Consider the following 7,500-nt stretch of genomic DNA (forward strand, 5'->3'; position numbering starts at 1 on the left):
TCTCTCTCTCTCTCTCTCTCTCTCTCTCTCTCTCTCTCTCTCTCTCTCTTATAGAACGTCTACAGCTACATACTTGAATTTTTGTACAGGATAATTAAATATAAACAAATTACTTCGCCAGAACAACATATCACAATAAGAAGCACAACAGCCCAGAAAAATGAAGATTCCAGTTTTCTCTGTGGGCTTACAATAAGCATGGGAATGCACTCAAGAGAATGTGACTTATTCATTACGTCTACAAGCAAAAGAAAAAAAGAATATGATACCTGCATTAGAAGTCTGGAAGATGGAGCACGGGATACGGGACGAGGCTCCAGAAGGAAATGCTTTTTTTTCTGAAATAAAGAATAAAATATAAGTGAGCAAATTATATTATTCATTATTAAAATATAAATAACCCCAGATCAAGAACTGTCATCCGATCGGTTGGAAACCCTATGAATAACAAGATAAAAATTACGCACCATAGATAAGAAATTTAACAAGAAGCTTTACTGCAATATTCTAAGTATCAGAGTACACCTTCATTATCATAGATAATAAAATTTCGTCAATAATTAATGGTAGTATTAGGATCACTTAAAACAGTTCAATTGAATTCATCCTTCTTGCGTAATCAATACAAACAACACCGATTACTTGTCTCCATAACACGTCATCATCCCTACGACGATCCCAAACCTCAGAGACCATTTGACGAGAGAGAGAGAGAGAGAGAAAGAAGAGGAAGAAAGAAGAAGAAGAAGATGTTCCAACTCAAACTCTAAAGTTGGAGACATATCCTGTGGAAATAAACCTTCATTTCTCCTTTAACAAAATGGTTTGTGCTTAAATTTCTCAAGGTTCACGTACTTATAGTGGATTCCAAATACCTCTGGCGACTTTTTATAATGTCTTGAAATGTAATTGTATTGCTTAAACAATGGCAACCAAACATAACAACAGAAACACCAAAATTAACAACACCAATAATAATAATAATAATAATAATAATAATAACAACAACAATAAACAAATGACCTGTATGATTTCTGCCACGCAAGGAGACGCCCGGCTTTAAGATAAGAACCAAAACAGCAGAAGGCAAAGAGAGAGAAACACAGGGACAACCTTAAAACTTAAACAAAGTGCACTTTAAATACCAAGAATAAGGATGCACAGTCATAAAAGGAGCTGGCCCAAAGAGAAGAGAGAGATAATAAAACCTTCTGGCTGAAGGACTTTCTCAGACATCAAAGGATATGCGCACAGTGAACGGACAATGAAAAAGACTAAATAAAATATTAAAACAAAGTAAGTATTCGATAAAACCTAATATAATTTTAAACTGATAGAGAATGAACAACAATAAAACAAGAAAACTCAAAAAAATTGTCAAAATTTTAATTATTTATGTCAAAGGATTGCCACTTAAAATAGGCTTGAAATGAAAAAATAAGTGTATAAATGACACAATGATTTAAATGCAACATTATTTATTGAAAATCTGCTTGACCATGTATTAAAATGGCCAAAAGTACAGAGATGTGTCTAACAAAATTAGCAGCAAGGTTAGGAATATAATACAAACCAAAAAAAAAAAGGACTAAAAAAAGGGACAAATGAGTGGCCAGGTAACCCTAGTAGTGAGAATCCTATGCCAAAGCTTCCGGAAGGAAGAAAAGAATTAGCTATGCATGATCAAAATAATAAAAAAATAAGGTTCATAAGCTTTGTGACGTCACCTTTACGCAGACCAAAATGTACAGTCGTTAATATTCCATGAATATGAGCAACGTTCGACACTTTGAAAACATCCCTGGTATTTGTGCCACGATTTCCACATGAAAATGTAAAAATAACTCATTCAAATATTTTCCATTTTTTGTCAGATAGATTTTCTCAATAGAAACAAAGGTATGCAATGGTTTTACAAATATCCAATACGAAAATTTCATTTTTATGAAAAGCAGAAAACGGAACAATTTGAATATAAAACGGTCAATTTTAGCGTTAATATAATATTTTGCTTGTAAATAATATTAAGGCTACAATGCCCCTAAGTGCATTTGATCCTCCAAGTGCTAGCACTAAACACGGAGAAACAGTGTAGAAGAATCGGTGATCAAATGTTCCTAAGCGAATTAGTCATTTCACATATTCCCTAGGGGTTTCGTGAAATCCCTGATTTCACATATTTACTGTAACAAATATACGTCGCTAAACATACTTTTGCATGTAGCATGTATAATCTTATACATACGTGTAAGAAAAAGTGAGCCAGCGAGTGAGGGAGATAATTTGTCGCATAATTTAGATCGAAAATTACAAGAAAATTGGGCAAGACGTCGAAAGAAAAAAGTATAAAATAACCTTTGACCATGTAACAAACGTTGCTAAAGCGGTTTTACGTCAAAGCATAACAGGGTGGAAAATTCAGTGCTCAACATCCTCATCGCGAATGGTTCCCAAATACATGTATATATTACCACATTACAAAATTTGTAGCGGTATTAATTTCCGTGTGCTTCTTTAATGTTCTTCTTTACTTAATGACCACTGTAGATTTTCTTCATGGTAACACGTCTTTGAAAAGCAAGAAACTTGAAATTATTCAACATATTCTTACTAATATAGCTCTCAGCTTTCCATTTACAAGCAGAAGTCAAGCATTTCTCAGGGGCCTTCATATTAGACCACTCAGTTTTCAAGCATAAAATTTATGTATATCCTAAAGAAGACAGATTATCAACACGAAGCTTTTTTTTCCTAAGAAAAGAGAGCACAAAAAGTATTTTACCCGTGTGACGGTAAACAACGCTTAATACACTTGAGGCACCTACAGAGATAGTCGGGTAAACCACCCAGCTTTTTTCTGTGAAAGAAAGGCACAGCATGAAAGTTTCACTCATGAAGATGAGCAAGCATTGATATGTACTAGGAAACTTGCATGTCTAAAGGATTTGTCACTGATATCAAAACGAAAATTGGGTAAACAAAATTTGGGTTAAAATTCCCAAAGTGTATTTTGAGACTGTTATTTATGCTACAAGCGCGTGTTTACAAAATGTATCGTTAACAGTTTTCGCTATAAGACTCCGATCGAATTATATTGTCTAATCTCAGTAAATATTGCAAAAAAATACTTTGCCCAATTATTTTTTAGTTTTTTTATATTGCCCCAAAATCTGTTATAAAAAATCAACAATATTGCATGATTGTTCCGCAGTCAATAGCATTTAGAGCAGTAATATAATCCAGAACGCTAAATATTTCTTAAAAATCAAGGCAAAAGAGGCAAAGCCATTTTAGTATTAACTCGTCTGAAGGCAGCTTACCAAGGATATTTATCAATTAAAAATAAAATCCCACGAGGAGTGAAAATATGAACGTTTAAACAAACGTATCGTAAACCACCTAGTTGGGGAATCGTTATACTTTTCAAAGATAAAAATATACCCACTTATAAAACAGGAAAAAAATTCGTCAAGATAACTAATTAATTAGACAAATACGCAATTGAAGTTTAAATCCATTTGGCTGATTAACTGCAGAATCAACCTTAGCAACTGTAGCCACTTCCATTCCACTGATTAACCGTGGAACTCATATTTTTACCTGAACAAAAGCTTGGGTGATCAAAAAATTCTTCCGTTCCCCCAATCCCTAAACTTAGAAATTTTGAGAGTTCGTTTGTAATCTCAGCACACTAAAGGACATGCTGAAACGTATTCTGTTAACACCGAAAAGGAATGGACGGAGAGTTCTACGAGATTCTGCTACATAAATGGTATTTCTAATCTAGCAATGCATATTTTGCAGGATTGTCTGCATGAACAAGCTGTGTATACAACTCCATTTCCATACAACGTACCTCTCGTTTTCAAAAACTCATCTAGTTTCCACTGCTGGACTTTTACACAATATTTGCAAAACGATGCACTTCAGTCCCTCTACGAAGTAAAAAAACAAAAAAAAAAACAAAAAAAAAATTGGTCATACTTGTCTCAAACAAAGGTTATTTCGTCAAAAAAAATATCAATAGGCATGATCTAAATTTAAGAAGAATGAGGAGAAATAAATATATGGATAATAAAAGAAACCCTAGATAATTCCTACACAAAAGAGTGGATACATACTTTTGGTAGCCCCTCTAACAATTACTAATGTTTTACGTTTTAATAAGACCGAAAAATTAGTAATTTCTTACATTTCCCATAAATCCAAAAGAAAAAGAAACATTCACAATACTGGGCAATGAGCATCATAATAAAAACAAATAAGTGCTCAATAATCGATCACACTTTCTGAAAATATATTCCAAGGCGCTGAAAAACGATCAGCGCTTGGAGAGCAACGATTATCTGAGACTCAAATTAGGAAACATGTTCCGGGTGACACGACTAAAGCAATATAAATTTACCGGCAGGCATAAATATCAGTTTAATGCACCACTGCCTTTTGATGCTTGGAAAAGTTTTTTTTTTTCAATCTACCTTTATGAAAGTCTGCGTAGAAAAGTAATTGGAGTAAAAACGAATTTAGATCTATATCTCCAAAAACAAAAGATGACAAACGTAACCTGCCAATAATTTCCAACGGTCCTAAAACTCCTGTTGGCTAACTGACACTCCACAACACACTTAAACACTTCTTACGAACAAAAAGCTGCACAGTTCGACCATACGCTTCCATTGTAAATTACAGTAACTACATAATACACTCATTGTGATAAACTCTCATTCCTCCAGTGATTCTGGATGAGCTTTATCTGACAGAAAATATTTTTTAAATGTGTTCCTTTTACGAAAAATAAAGTTGCACTTCTCCTGTGCTCTTTTTTAAACTACTTCACCTAGACATATGCTTCCTCAAGAACCGGTACACATTCTCTTTTTAAATATCTTCGATTACTGTTCCCTCTCAGTAATTCAGACAGCATTTTAAGTAATCTTCACCCTACCTTAACAAAACCCCTTCCGCACCTGATTACATCTGTTTGACGAAGAGCGTCAGGAGACTATCAAATCTCCAAAGCTTATATGAGTCTCCTTCCTGGGTCCCTTCTCTATATGCATCCTTTTCTCTCCCAATTATATAAATAATCAAATTAATAATAACAAATTAATAGTACAAAATAAAAAAAAAAAAAAACATCGTCACTAGTTACAAGATCTAGGAACATCTCATTGCTTTTTCTCCGTGCAGAAGTACAAAGACTGCAGAAAAATTTCAGGGCTCTACTTCAAACATAATTTTCAAATGTATTTATATCTATTTAATGGAGAAGAATACTGACTTTAATGTTATTCTTTACATCAAGAGGTAAATTATATATATATATATATATAAACAACAATATATATATATATATATATATATATATATATATATATATATATATATATATATATGTATGTATGTATATATGTGTATATATATATATATATATATAATATATATATATATATATATATATATATATATATATATATATATATATAATTATAGAAATAAGACTTAGCACCTGCAAACAGGTCAGGTAATTGGCAAGTAACTTCCCATTGGTGGAGAAGAGGAGCAAGTTGACCAAAAATAAAAGCAATTGCCATCAATTTACCTTGCCTTTCAGCTTGCTCGGGGATCTGTTTTTTACTTGACCGTCAAAAAATTGTTTAGACCCTCCAGGTAATTTGTAACGATGCTTGCGCGCATGTCGTATAGTCGAGGAAATATTTCTCCTTTTTGGGAACAGGAAATAGATCTCTCTCAGGGGAATGGATAGTGAACACATATATTCATGAAAAATCCACTGTATTCTCACCGTTATTTCCTTGCCAATAGCATTAATACTAGAGATCAGCATCTTTGCCAGAACTTATTCAACACTCGGGGAAAAAAATAACGAAAAATACATGTTTGTTACCGACTAAAAATCATCAAAATCATTATAAATACTTTGATCAAGCTACAAACTGAAATATATTGGTACTGAAGGTGAAACACGGTGATCTCGAGAAAACCCATCCCCACTGACTCTGCATCTACTTCTTTCACGGATGGTTTGCATTAACTTTACCCTTACCCTTACCGGGAATACTATACTGACCACGAGACTTTTCATAATATTGGTCTGCGGACAGGGTCAAATAATTTCTAAAATCAACAAAAGAGGATCTGTAAATTCCATAAAAGTATGTACGTATACTGGCACATGGCCAAGGGCAATGTGCACAGTATACATCCGTTAACTGAAACACCAATCAAAGGCTTTTTGTTTCCCATCAAAAATAGGAAAAATATCAAAACTGTAATAGATTGGTTCCAGACTTTCGACTAACCTTAGCAAAAACGGCAAACCATCATTCTCAGTATCTTGTGTTTTTCACAGAATTCATAATCATACAAACAGACGAACATAAAGATTTTCTGAGGGTGGTATAAGCATCGTCGTTTTCATTACATTCGATGACCACAGTTATTACAGCGCCAGAATAATTATACAACTAAATTGAATAAAATTTTCCAATTGTCCTTTTAGAAAAGTTATTCAAGAAAAATGAATCGACTGTGCTTTATCAAAAAACATACATTCCAAACTATTACCAATTATACCCATGCACTTTCATCTGTTGCCCTGCAGAGCGCTGATCATTTCCTGTTATCTTGTCTGTAACTTTAAAACAAAAATAAATGAATTGATTTTGCTCTTTTATCCTCTCATGCATTTTTAGCAATTATTCTCTGGCCTTTCTTCATATTATAGTGTTTTCCCTCAAATATAGAGCACCCAGTTTCCAATACTGTTACATCTTGTGTAATTGGATTCCAAATTGCTCTCCAATTATTGAATGGGCTTTTGCTTATAGCTGTATACCCCTCCAGCACCTCTCCTACTGTTCCATTATTACTTTCGTTCCCCTGTGGTGGACAATATGATTACTTTGGGATGTGAAGCGTCAGTTTATTTCTTTTTCATATGCTAATGGGTTTCGGTACAAAGTTTAAAGTTCTCTGTTATAAATGCTCACGACGAAACGTTAAAAAGATTTCCTTTTCCAAGTGTTTTGTCTTTTTGTTTCTTTCCTATTTATTCTTATGAGTAAAAGGTTAAATTCCACTTCCGTTCTACGGTTGGCATCCTCGTACATGACATTTCAATCGGTCATAAGAAGTTTCAATTATGAGACATTCGCACCTGGACTTCATATAATTACATTATCGTTGTTATATATCGTATAATACTAAGTTCGTACAGCTGGTTACGATCCATAAAGTAACACAACTTTACAATAGTATTAAGTCGATGATGTAAAAACATGAAAAAATAAAATAATGAATATCTGACTCCTAGTCACGATACAGTTATTTATTCCTGCGAGCTTCTACATGTTGCATGGCACAGTCCATTCACAAATCTTCATGCATACCTTCCTTTTCTTTTCCATCTTGTATTGCTCAAAAATGCTTTCCCGCGCGAGTCATGAATTAGAGTTTAGAGTATCGAGAAATTCTTCA

The 7,500-nt window shown here is 33.5% G+C and overlaps 1 protein-coding gene and 1 long non-coding RNA gene across 8 annotated transcripts in view; one reads left to right on the plus strand and one right to left on the minus strand.

Annotated features, from left to right (window-relative positions):
* The window catches only part of LOC136835342 (potassium voltage-gated channel subfamily KQT member 1-like), a 924,117-nt gene that overhangs the window by 519,751 nt on the left and 396,866 nt on the right, over positions 1-7,500 (plus strand). The window lies entirely within an intron of this gene.
* Positions 1-7,500, minus strand: part of LOC136835344 (uncharacterized) — a 276,698-nt gene that overhangs the window by 103,199 nt on the left and 165,999 nt on the right. Inside the window, exon 2 of the long non-coding RNA XR_010852111.1 lies at positions 270-338. This is a non-coding gene — a long non-coding RNA (uncharacterized lncRNA). The remainder of the gene's footprint in view (positions 1-269; positions 339-7,500) is intronic.

This window comes from Macrobrachium rosenbergii, chromosome 55 (genome assembly GCF_040412425.1).
Source record: "Macrobrachium rosenbergii isolate ZJJX-2024 chromosome 55, ASM4041242v1, whole genome shotgun sequence".
Lineage (NCBI taxonomy): Eukaryota > Metazoa > Arthropoda > Malacostraca > Decapoda > Palaemonidae > Macrobrachium > Macrobrachium rosenbergii.